Below are 14578 nucleotides of genomic sequence, written 5' to 3' on the forward strand. Positions count from 1 at the left end.
ATGCAATTTTACAAGATGTGTGTAAAATAATTGGCTATAAAGAAGTCTTTTAGCATGATTTATGGATTTTTGAAGAAAAATAGCATAAATAGTGACATTATTAGTGGAAAATTAATAAAACATAATCTATGACTTAGGAAAAACGTCTAATGTTGCATTTTATTATATTTTTCAGATATAAAATTGAAAAGTTAATGAAAATAATTTTTCCATGTTTTTATGATTATTTTATTAAAATCGATAAACCGCAACATTGTTTTTCCGGAAAAATTTCGAAATTTTTTAACCTAAGATTTTGAACATTATGAGTGTCATGGAATTTTTCCAGAATGTTCATGAGTTTAAATTTCAAATTTTGAATTTATTTGAAATTTTGTGAATTATTTGAAGTTTAATAGCTTATTTTTGTGATTTTTGGTCCATTTATGAACAACTTTGTAAATAAAGGTTAATTATGGTCAAATTTTTAGTGAAGACTAAATTTTGAGTCCTAAGAGGTTAGGGTAATTAACTTATGCATAAATATGAGTTTATGTATTTTTGTGATTATAAAATGTTGAAATCACGCAAATCGTAAAAACCGAGTAATATACGATATTGGCTAATTAAAGGCGATTTAGCATAAAATTGAGCATGTTCATACATATTATAATGCTGCATTTTTCTTTATGATTGTCATAATTTTAATTTATGTAATTTTGAATTATGTAATTTTACTTAGTATGGCCTTAGATTTAATTGGTATTTCCCGAAATGTATGGGAATATCGATTCGGTTGTAATTTTATTTGTGATCTCGTATCACCGTTTTGTAATTTAATAGATTTATTTTATTTTAGTTACAAATGTATAATAGGAAATTATGTAATTTATTATGTAATTTTATTCATTCCGGAGTTCCTAAAGACGGATTTCTTCAAGAATGGCGATACATAAAGACGGTGTTACCTCGAGATGCGTGTCACAACCGAAGTTCAAGGGACCAATGGAGTTGGTTTCCGAATATGTAATAGATTAATAGTTTTTCTATTTTAGGAAAGGCCATACTAGGATTTATTTACTTTTATGCTTGCATTTTATTTTATGTCACATGCATCGCTAAATCGCCATAACTAAACATGCATTGTTATTTTATCGAGTTTATCGACCGTGTCAATTCGAATTATCGTAGTTCACCGCTTTAGTTCACTTAAAACGTGATAGATAATAAATTGACATGACCTCTCGCTAAAACAATTAATTGAGATATAGCCTTACCAAATAGTAGAAACCATGAAAACCTATTTCGTGAGGGAGTGCACTCGGCTATCCCGGGGTACAAACCTTGTTACGTAGGGGAAGTGGGTGATGAATGTTTATCCACCGAATTCGTGTTGATGAGGGTTGTATCGGCCATCCCGTGCCCAAATTAATATGAGTTTGGATCATGGACACATTTATTCGAAATTTGGATTGAACTCAACAAAAGTATTTAATAAGGGTTGTATCGGCTATCCCGTGCCCTTGTTGATGTGTTTTGGGCTATAGATAAACATTAGAGTAATTTTATCGACCAAGAGTTCTAAAAGTAGAATCGATTAAAAGGTTAATCCACCGAGTTATATCGATAAAGGTTGCATCGGCTATCCCGTGCCTAAGTTGATATGAATTTGGGTCTTGGAATCATTTATAATAGTTGGGTAGAGGTCACTATATAAATGTTCATATCTTGTTAATATTTTACAAGTATGATTTTAAAAGACAAATGTTAATATTTCCTTTTCCTCCATATTTGTAGTTCTTTACAAATGAATCCATCAAATGCTACCGCACCTATCACTATTGATTCTTATCACAATGTTCTTGACGACATTTGCTCCAACAACGATTTCGATACAACTAGAGAACTTCATTTCGGGATAGGTTCGGATGGAAACCTTAACTTCATCACCTCTTCTATACCACCCACTACTACTAGACCTCGTGTGAGTCCGTCTCAGGAAGACTACCTCATGCAATCTTTAGGGTCTTTGTCTCTGGAAGATAAAAATGCCAAAGCTAGTGGGAGCTCTAGCAATCAAGTTCTTGCTACAAAGGGCAAGAGGTTTAAGAAGAAGGGAAAGAAAATCAAGAACTTCAAGCAAGTTAATGATGAATGCCATTATTGCTATGGCATGGGACATTGGCTTAGGAATTGTCCCGTGTATTTGCGAAATATAAGGGAAGGAATCATCACTCCGAAAGGTACAATTCCTAAAGAAATTTATGTTATTGATATAAATTATACTTCCACTACGACATGGGTACTAGATACCGGTTGTGGTTCTCACCTTTGTAATCATTTACAGGGTTTAAGAGATGTGGAGAAGCTTAGCAAGGGAGATGTGGATCTTCGACTTGGAAATGGAGCTCGGGTAGCGGCCGAATCCAAGGGAACTTATGTTTTAGCTTTGCCAAATGGATTTGAGTTGTATTTGCATAATTGTTTTTATGTTCCTACACTCTCTAAAAACATTATTTCAATCGCCATGCTAGACATGGACGGTTTTTGTTTTGTCATTAAGAACAATCGTTGCTCTATTTCCAGGAATGATTTGGTTATTGGCCAAGCTTCTTCCGTAAATGGCATATACATTTTAGAGACCTCAAATCCGACAAATGATATTTATAACATTCATTCAAAGAAACTCAAAACAAGTGACCCAAGTGAAGCGTTCATTTGGCATTGTCGATTAGGTCACATAAACGAGAATCGCATCAAAAGATTAATTTCTACTAATGTGATTACACCATTTGATTATCAATCATTTGGTACATGCGAATATTGCCTACTTGGCAAAATGACTCGTAATCCTTTTAGTGGTAAAGGGACACGAGCTAGTGAGCTATTAGGACTCATACACACCGATGTATGTGGACCAATGAGTATCACCGCTCGTGGAAATTATGACTACTTTATAACCTTCACCGACGACTTGAGTAGACATGGGCATGTCTATTTAATGAAACATAAGAGTGAAGCGTTTGTGAAATTCAAGGAATTTCAAAACGAAGTAGAGAACCAATTGAACAAAAGGATTAAGGCACTACGATCCGATCGTGGTGGTGAATACCTTAGTCTTGAATTTGATTCACACTTGAAAAGTCGTGGTATTATATCACAACTTTCTCCACCCGGAACACCACAACTCAATGGTGTTGCCGAAAGGAGAAATCGAACCCTACTTGATATGGTTCGATCGATGATGAGTCAAACCGAGTTACCGAACTCGTTTTGGGGATTTGCGCTTCAAACCGCAATGCTATCTTTAAATAATAGTCCCACTAAAGCCACCGAAAAGACTCCATTTGAAACATGGAGAGGAAGAGTTCCTAATCTATCCTACATGAAAATTTGGGGATGTGATGCTTATGTCAAGACTAAACCCGACAATAAGCTTGCCCCAAGATCCGAAAAATGCATCTTTGTAGGTTATCCCTTGACCTCTCGAGGTTACTACTTCTACAAACCTCAAGATAACAAAGTGTTTGTGTCTTGTGAGGCTGTCTTCTTAGAAAGAGAGTTTATTTCTAAGAGACAGAGTGGGAGAAATTTTGAACTTGATGAAGTTCGAGAGCCACAAACCGAGATAGAGACGCAAGAAGATGTTCCTTCGTCGTCTAACGCGGTTGTACCTCCTCCACTAAGAAGGACGGGCCGAGTAATTCGCCATCCCGATCGATATGTGGGACTTATCGAGGAAGATGGAACACTCGATGTGTTGCTTATGGAAAGTGACGAGCCCGCCACCTACAAGGCCGCAATCTCTAGTCCTAATTCCACCTTATGGCTTGAAGCCATGAAGTCCGAAATGGATTCTATGCTTGAAAACCAAGTTTGGGACTTGGTAGATTTGCCTAAAGGGGCAAGACCCTCCAATGCAAATGGATATTCAAGGTCAAAAATGGCATAGAAGGACATGACGATGTCTACAAAGCTAGGCTAGTGGCAAAAGGATTTACCCAAGTCCAAGGTCTCCATTATGATGAGACATTTGCCCCCGTAGCCATGCTAAGATCCATACGGATTTTGTTAGCGATCGCCGCATTTCATGATTATGAAATATGGCAAATGGATGTCAAAACCGCTTTTCTAAATGGGCATTTAGAAGAGGAGGTGTACATGATACAACCCGAAGGTTTTGTTGATTCTGAAAATCCTAACAAAGTGTGCAAGCTTAAGAGATCCATTTATGGTCTTAAGCAAGCATCTAGAAGTTGGAATCATCGATTCAATCATGTTATAAAGGAAAATGGTTTCACTCGAAATGTTGAGGAACCATGTTTATACATGAAATTCAGTGGGAGCAATGTTGTGTTCCTAATCTTGTATGTCGATGACATACTACTCATTGGAAATGATATTCCAATGTTGTCTTCTGTTAAGAAGTGGTTAGGTAACCACTTCCAAATGAAGGATTTAGGAGAGGCACAACGCATATTAGGTATCCGGATCTATAGAGATAGATCCAAGAGGATATTGGCACTAAGTCAAGAGTCTTATGTTGATAAGATTCTTCGACGGTTCAGCATGGAGAAATCCAAAAGGGGTTTGGTACCTATGGTAACCGGGACAATATTGAGCAAGACTCAATCTCCCTCCGAACCCCATGATGTTGAACGCATGAGTGAAATCCCTTACGCTTCCGTTGTCGGATCAATCATGTATGCCATGATATGCACACGCCCTGATGTCTCGTATGCCTTGAGCATGACGAGTAGATATCAAGGAAATCCAGGTGAGAGTCACTGGATTGCTGTCAAGAACATCCTTAAGTACTTGAGAAGAACTAAGGACTCTATCCTTGTATTTGGAGGAGACAATGAGTTGCGTGTTACTGGATACACGGACTCAAGTTTTCAAACAGATAGAGATGACATGAAATCACAAGCTGGTTTTGTTTTCATGCTCAATGGTGGTGCCGTAAGCTGGAGAAGCTTCAAGGAAGCTGTAACCGCGGATTCTACAACGGAGGCTGAGTACATAGCAGCATCAGAAGCTGCCAAGGAAGCTATGTGGATCAAGCAATTCACGGAAGGTCTAAAAGTAGTACCTACCGCCAATGATCCCATCACTCTCTATTGTGATAATAGTGGGACGATCTTCCAAGCTAAAGAGCCAAAGTCTAGTAATAGATCTAGACACGTACTTAGAAAGTATCATGTAATAAGAGATTTTATTGATAGAAAGGAAATTGCGTTATGTAAGGTTGGGACGGATGACAACATAGCCGATCCGCTCACCAAGCCTTTATCGCAAGCTAAGCATGATGGACATGTTACGTCCATGGGACTTAAACGTGTACCAAATTTTTGTTAGATTTTGAAATGAAATAAAAGTGTTGTTTTTGTTCATGTTCATAATCACATTTGTCTTTTATCTTTAATTTATACATTGTTGCATCCAAACGGGTTGTAGAGACAATTGAACCCCGTTAAAGTGAACATGGATTAACATTGTATTTGCCCATAGTCACTTATATGAGGTGACGTCTCGAAGTGACTAGAGTGTGAGGCGATTGATGGCAAGTTCAAGTGCCATAGAGTCATGTGAGATGACTAGTCGATCACATAAAGGCGATCATTAGGAACATTTTGTCGGGCCTAATGACCGCTTATAGAGTTCCGGCAAATTTATATAGCCTGGTCGTGGCGAGAGCTACTATAGTATTCGAATGAGTCGATTCTTTTGACTAAAGACTGTTCACCTAAGATGGCACAGTTTTCGATTAACTTTGATTTGTGTTACTACGACCTTCGTAAATGGGGTCAAATGGGCATATTTTGGGTTATGATGGTTGTGGCTAGTCGAAGGGAATGAGTGCGATAGGAATTGTCCACCCCTAGTCGTGGTTATAAAAATATCTCGGGGCCACTCGAGGAGTAATGAATCGAAATGCGTGGCCACGCTCGGAAGGTATCCGAGTGGATAAATCCGGTCAATCGCTTATTCTCCGGATCGAGGAAACCACTCTCGATATGATCACTTGCAAGTACGACCGAAAGACACCTTGCATTGAGTGGGAGATAGTAATAGGACAAGAGAATTGGTGACGCACACTTGTCGAGGACAAGTGGGAGATTGTTGGGAAATGTGTCCTCAACAATAGTGCGATCACATGATTTAAATATCATTATTAAATCTCATTTTAAAGAATACAATTGGGAAGTAATTTTGTTATCACAACTGGTCAACATATATCGGTAATGATTGGCCGACTAGAGTTTGACATTACCGTCGTATGACGGTGGTGATCGATTGACCCCTAGGTCATACCTATAGGGCAATACTCTTAATTGATCATTTAATTAATCGTATAACGTTACGAGTTAATTAAATTACTTGAAAAATTGACGGACGATTTTGGAAGTAAAAATTTACGTATCAAATTGAAATGTGATTAAATGAGATACGGTCTAAGTAATTGAATTGTATCATTACTTGGATGAAATTATTGTTTAAGGAAACAATTAAACTTGAATGAATTATTATAAATATGATTTACAAATTGGTAAAATATTTTGGCACAAGTAATTATGAATTACTAAGTCGATTTTGTATATGACGTATTTTTATTAATACGTTGATTTTTAATACGTTAAAAATACATAACAAATTTGTGTGACACATGACATGTGACATAAGACAAAATTGACAAAAATAAAATGGAAACCATGTTATCCAATGTGCCGAAATTTGGAGGAGAATTGAGCTAAATATTGTGTTTGTATTATAAGTGGAAAACATAATAATTATATGCTTTAGTAGCCATGCAACCCTAGTTTGCATTGTGAAGGCAAACAAGGGCATGCATTGGGTCTTTCTCTTCCACCTTTCTTTCCTCTTACACGGTTGGACCAAAGGAAAAGGCAAAGAGTTTTTGTCTTTTATTTTTGCCATACACTACATGTAATAGTGTAGTAAGATTATTCATAATTCCAACTTCAAAAAGGATTAAGTTTTAGAAAGATAAAAATCCTCTAAAATCTCTCTCTCTCAACCGGTTTTGAGAACCCAAAAACCAAACATTTTTGGTTCAATTTTTCACTAGATTAATATTATACTAGCTCAAATAATATTAATTAGATTAAGAGTTAAGCTTTGGGTATTATTCCTAAGGAGAGATCCTACACTTGGATCTTGTTCTTCCATTAAAGGAAAGCTCAAGAACAAAAGAAAAGGAGATTTCTTTTGTGCCCATTTGAACCGAAATTTCAATGTAAGGATATGATTTCTTCTCTATTTTATTATATTGTTTGCATGCATAAAATCCACATTTAATTTTATGACAAATTAATTAGACATATATGAGTATGTTAATATGTATATGAATCTACATTTCCTTCACCCTGCTCGATCGAGTATCCAAGCTAATCTATCGAGTAGCCTCTACTCTATCGAGTACCACCCACAACTCAAGACACAAGGTAACTTGGGTACTTATTCCTAAGGAGTATTACTGCTCCCAAGGTCGGTCAATGCTGGCCAACGGGTCCCTAAAAGGGCGGGTATTACAGTCTTCCCCCTTAAAAAGAACTTCGTCCCCGAAGTTCAACTCACCTTTCCCAAAGCGCAAGATACGGAAACAAGGTCGTCATCATTACCGCTCTTCCGACATAGATCGCTACTCTCCGGAAGTACTATCCCCCCCATGTCATCATCAACTGTCTAACACACCATACAGACCGACTTCTACAACCAACCACTTGAAGTACCAACCTCACAACATGGACCAACACAACCAACGACTACACTGCTGTTCACTACTCTTAGCCACGCACTAAGAGACTATACTTTTACTAGTACACGACTATCAACACGAAACATGTCACATAACACAACTATGTTACCCAACGATTCTATTCCTACGCATGACCCAAAGCTGTACCACTCGTTACCGTGTCTGGCATAACTATCTCTCTATGACCGTCTTTTCATAGCACATCATTCAACTTTTACTTCAACATACAAATTACTCAACAAACCATAGAAACAATTATAGCGTCGTATTAGAAATGTAACAGAAATAATAAAAAGCATTATAAACAAACAACAAAATTATTGTAATATCGGCCTTTTTATTTTGCGACATTACTCTTCCCCTCTAAAAGGAACTTCGTCCCCGAAGTTCACCACCGAATTATTGCCCACATTACCAGAACTTACCTCTTGACGTTTATCCAACACATACAATTCCTTGTTGACATTACTCATTAATCATACAAACATTAATTCATAAAATCATTTGCAACTTTATTCGAATAATTAGCCACAGTCACGAATGCATGTGTGTATCATTTGTATATGGGAAATACGCGAATTCTGTGAAATTTAACTAGTCTTTTCGATCATAAATAAGTTAGGCTACTAAGCTTAGTAAACGTTGAGGATGTAAAATGAATGCAATAAGAACCAACTACTACTTGCACTATTCGTCACTAATCTGTATTCACAATCCAAGCACGACTTCAAACAAATCAAATTAACGGTTCAAACATATTACTAATCATCAACAACCATGTTAAACACCAAAACATGCAATGATATTAACATTAAAACAATTTTAATTAACGAAATGTTCCTGTAACAGTGCTACTCGATTGAGTATATAGGGTACTCGATCGAGCTGACCTTACTCGATCGAGCGTCTTAACTACTCGATCGAGTAGCTTGAGATCAGAATGATCTCTACCTGCCACACCTGCAGCTACTCGACCGAGTAGGGAGCACTCTGTCGAGTGGCCACAGGTCAAATGCTACTCCGAAACTTCCTGTTTCAACACAACACGAATATATATATATATATATATATATATATATATATATATATATATATATATATATATATATATATATATATATATATATATATATATATATATATATATCGCGAGTCGGAATGATAACCCGACCCCAAGTCCCACAAACAAGTCTCAACAAAGCAAGTACGGCCTTATGGCCAACATACAACCAAACATGATAAGTACGAAAAGCGAAAGTTCCAAACAACGCAAACTAATATCCAACGCAACCATGAACAAGATAGGAAAAAGGAGTATCACACCTGCTGCTGCTGCTCATCCATCATCTCATCTCCATCACCACCCGAGGTACCTGCCCCTGAAGCCCCAAGACCCGCACCATCCCCTACTTCAACCTCTGGACTCTCATACCATGGGGTCAAACCGCCAAAAGCAAAGGACTGTGGTGTCCCCCACGCGGACATGTCCACCCCGTAAAAGTGGAAAACCCCGCTGTAGTCCCCAACTCCGCTCCACCACACTAGATGTGGTCTCTCGGTCCCAATACCCTGAGTATATGCCATCTCATGCATGTTCCGGAGCGTCAAGGTAGAGGACACTCTCTCTGCCAAGTAGCTCGAACGTGTCTCTGGAGTATCAAGGTAGGGATAGCAAGGAAATGGGTGTTGTGATGGTGCTGCTGGCTGTGGTCGGGTCTCAGCCGTCCTCTCCCGCACCCGACGTGGTCCTCTCCCCAACCTGGGTCTATCCTCCGCCGCTCTCACATTCTCCCCCTTCTTCGGCTCGGGCATAACCTGAAGGATCGTGTTATCAATGAGGCATGTCTGTATCGGCCGAGGTGCATCCTCACCCTCCTCCTCATCAGAATCAACCGCATCCAAAGGCTTAGTCGGTGGGAGGTTCTCAGGAGCCGGTATCCTAATCCAGCTCATACCCCACACCCTCCATGCTAGGCTACCATCCGCCAAGGCTCTCAACCATTTCAAGTCAAGGTAGTAATCTTTGTCCATGGTAGGCACCGGGGTGGCTAAGGGAACGTACTCAGAGGAAGCCTCAAAGGAGGTTAGCTTTTCATCTAACCGAGTGGCAAAAGCACCACAACTCAAGTACCGAGTGGTAGAAGAAGCCATCAAAGCAAGGCTGGCACAGACCATGGCAGGAGCATTAAAGACCACCTTCTCGGTCCGCTCCGGGTTAAGATAAGCCATCAAAAGCAATAACTCATGAGAGTTTAACTTGCTCATATCAGGCCTCTCATAAAAAAGATTTGATATGGAACGAAGAAAGATTCCTCAAAGTAACATGTTGCACATCATTAATCAACATGTTGCTGGCGGTGGGAGCTGACTTCCCAGTAAGGCAAGGCATAAGGCGGCAAACCCCGCACTCAGCTGGAATGTCACGGAGAGATCTCTTGGGAGGCTTAGCCAACCCAAGGTGAGAAGCAAAGAGGTCCATGGTTAAAACAAAACTCGTGTTCATAAGACAGAACTGGACAGACTGCTCAGCCGGCTCGTATTTAAACGAGCTCATGAACTCCAAGGTCAGAAAAGCATAGGAATGTTTCCGCAAACGGTACAACCCAGTGAATCCTAAGGTCTCAAAAATATGACGTACATCCGTCTCAACCCCCATGTCCTCTAGAAGAGTGGTGTCCACACAGCGAGTGGGTCTCATTTTTCGTTTCTGTAAAGCTACAAACCTCTCCCTCTGTTTGTAGTCCACAAAGACTACCGAAGGATACTCTGGTACTAACGGTACTACTGGTCCGCTACCCTCCCCAACTTCGGGTTGAGAAGCCCTTCCCCTCTTACTTTGTCGGGTTCCCAAGTTTAGTCTCGGCATCTGTTTCAGCATATAATTTAAGTAAACTCAAATAGGCACCAAAGCATGTAATTTACACAGATTAAGCATTGAATAAACCATTCATGTACACACTATCACCAACAATTTTTCCCAATTTATACATAGAATTTCAGTTTATTGCATTTCAGTCGGTCTCTACAGCTTGTGAAAATTTTAGCATAATTAACATGAATTACTCAACTACTACAACTCTCAACACATGGCTCGAATAGAACCACATATATACTTGAAAACATGTAAAACATTCATGTACGTTCATAGAAAAGAGCAACTAAATACACATTATCATAAACAATCCAAAATTATAAGTAAAGTTCTCAATTCTAGTCATCAGACGGTCTCTACAGCTGTAAAAAGTTTGACATATTTAGCATGAATTACATTACTACTACTACATCAAAGGTTTAACCCTTCAACATATTTTCATGTTCAACACAAAATTCCAATCATAGAAAACGAATTTCAGATTTGGGGCACTTTTAAGACGGAGTTTTAAGGTAAATTTTGAGGTGAAAATCACAAAAATTGACTCCCAACATGATATATACAACATATATTACTCAAATTTCATCCTTCAACATGTACAAGACACCCAAAAATCAATTTAATTTCACAAACCCTAGAAAATTCGATCCCAATTTTTGCAATTTCTATTCGATTTTCTTAGCATAATAAACAACATCAATCATAAAAGGGAAGCATGTGGATCATATTACTACAATTACAAGCAACTTCTCTTCATATAAATCGAAATTTCAGATTGTTCTACCATTCCAATCGTTTCTAAGTGACGAAAACATTAAAATAGGAAAGAAATTCATACCTTAATCAATTAGGGAGTGAAAGAACAAGTAAAAGCAAGGAAAAACCACCTGATAAATTACCACAAACACAAGATTTCAGGCGTTGGAGGGAGATTGAGGGGTTAGGGTTTGCTATGAATGAGGAAGAAATAAGAGGAATGAGGAAGGAAAGGGGTTTATGAACCCGCGAATTTTCCCGGTACTGTAGCTAACTCGATCGAGTGTCTAGGGTACTCGATCGAGTAGGCGCCGCTATTGTATCGAGTAACCGTAGGAAATTTCCTACATCTCGATGTCATAGCTTCCTAACTAGATCGAGTTAGGTCTACTCGGTCTAGTAAGCACTCACACTCGGTCAAGTAAGGTTGGGTACACGGCCGGAATTACAAGATTAACTGAAGATTCCTGCAAGACAATATCACGTGTCGATTCCAAACCAAGTTCGGAAGTCGTCACTGGTTATCATACCCATTCACATTATACCATTACTACTCAAATGCATTGTAACAGTTTCGCCAACTAAGACTTATATCACATTATTTCATAATGAGCTTCACACAACATAGTTTACCCTACTATTGACTCATCCATATATGCAATTAACCCATTATATCATGTCTAACCTTTGTCTACAACATCGCTAACAATTTGATAATCGCCTTACTCTAAGCACATATTTAGCATTAACTTTCCATATGTCATCCAAGTACATTAGCAACATATTCGTGCGTCAACATAAACTAATTAACTTACTCAAATTAATCACGTCACATGAGGAGACTTTCAGCCATACACATATCACATTATTTCATTGACGTCTTATAATGCCCCTTACAATTCTACAACTATTTAACTACTAGTATTAGCACTATTATAGGACTTATAAAACCGTGTAAAGCTACCATTACCCACAAGCTGAAGCCAATACAACCGTTACCACCCTCCAGATCACATCACACATTTCTACTCTTTTCACATACTTCTATCGTATAAACCTTTCACGTTCCTTATTATCATCACATACACACACCAACTCTTTCAAGTTTTCACCATACACAATTCTAACAAAACCATGATGCCTACCTTAACTTCAACAAGACTCAACCATTAGCACTACTAGTTTAACTATCCCACACATTGAACACATATTTGCCGACTCCATATTCTCATACCCAGTGACTGGCTTAAGCACAATAGGGCCAAGATTTTGAAGTGAGGGCGCCTACTCACCCAAAATCTAGCATCAGCTGGGGCTCCCATTGCACATACACCAGGTTCATTTTAATAGACTCACTACGTTCATTAGGTTCATTTGTTACAGGTTCCAAAATCGTCGCTCTGATACCACTTTGCGACACCCTCATATACCAAGGAGCCTTACTAAGACCTTCCCAACCATATAAGGATATCACCATCTCGGTTGCCCGAGGAAATTAATCATCAAAGGTCAATAAAAGAACGTTAAACTGTTTTACAAGCGTTACACCCAAACTGTTAAAAGAAAGATACAACTCATCACTATATCCTACTTCCTGTCATAACTCGTGAGGACTCATCCCAGCCTGGACTCCAGCAATCATCCAAGACAACACCTGTTAAGACTGACTGCTCACCATAAGGGATCACGGCAGACACAACAAAACAAACAAGACAAACCACACAAGATCACTAACCGAGATAAGACACGGCAAACATAACCAACTATAACAACCACAACCAAGCACGCCCACAGTCACAACCACTCTAATCAATCTCCGTCACCGACCATCCACTGGACCAGCCTTGCCAAAGGGGGACCGCAGCCGTTCCCACCTAAGCCCCGCTCATCATATCGAGCGATAACCCCGTCCCATTAATGTGCACATCCTCTCCCGTGGCGGGTTCCACGGAGGGCGAAACTAGGGCGTGAAGCCACTCCCGCAAGTGACTCCACTCAGCCGAGGACGCACCTCGAGAACCAGAGACAATCAATCACGACACCGCAATACAACAACAACCAACAACCTGTATACACCAATCGATTACCGCATATACTCTACCACACACACTCACAACAACAACAACACCACAAACACGACACAACAACCGACACACTAGACCAACCACAGAAACTGAGTAGGCGAACCTGCCTTTAAGCGACTGCAGCGGTTCCATGTCCACACACGCAAGACCCAGCAATCAAGCAACACCTATACACACAATACAATCATCTATCACTACCATTCTAACCCTAACTGAAAACACAAAGACACGGATGATGATGACGACATATTTACATGAGGAAATCTGGCAAAGGACCGCTACCCGACTCAAGCTACGCACTCCTATGGCATAAGGACCTTCAAAGGCTCCCATGGAAGGTATGTGGTGAAGGAAGGAGGAAGAGACGCCATTTAGGTTTAGAAGAAATAGGCGGAAATGATTTGCGGTTTTAAGAAAACACGATTATAAACCCTCGCTGAAAAGACGTTACTCGATCGAGTAACTAACGTACTCGATCGAGTGGCCCCTACTCGATCGAGTATCCAAGTTACTCGATCGAGTAGCCTCTACTCTATCGAGTACCACCCACAACTCAAGACACAAGGTAACTTGGGTACGTATTCCTAAGGAGTATTACTGCTCCCAAGGTCGGTCAATGCTGGTCAACGGGTCCCTAAAAGGGCGGGTATTACAGAGTGTCTTGAAATGTGAGAAAGTCATATATAAAAAAACAAAGGGAGTATATTATTATTACAACAAAAAGGAAAAAAGACGCATATTAGGCATATGGAATCGAATCGTTGAGTCATAATAAAATCGTGTTAAATCGTTTTACAATTCTACAACTACATTATTTAAAATAACTTGAATCGTAAAATCATATTATAAATTTAAGATTCTACCTAGTAACTAGATTGGTCATGATATTTTGGATTGTAAAAATGTAGAGTTATAGATCGAATCGGAATTTTAATAATATACTACCTCTATTAAAACTACTTCAAATTATTATTTGTTTCAAACTCATTAAACATCTACGGAGTACTTCAGATAAAAGAACAATTTGATTGTTTCAAAATAAAATACAAGCCCGCAAGGGTGGAGTCTAGTGGTTAAAACTTGGGTGAAATTCCCAGGAGACCCAAG

This window comes from Silene latifolia, chromosome 5 (genome assembly GCF_048544455.1).
Source record: "Silene latifolia isolate original U9 population chromosome 5, ASM4854445v1, whole genome shotgun sequence".
NCBI classification, from domain to species: Eukaryota; Viridiplantae; Streptophyta; class Magnoliopsida; order Caryophyllales; family Caryophyllaceae; genus Silene; species Silene latifolia.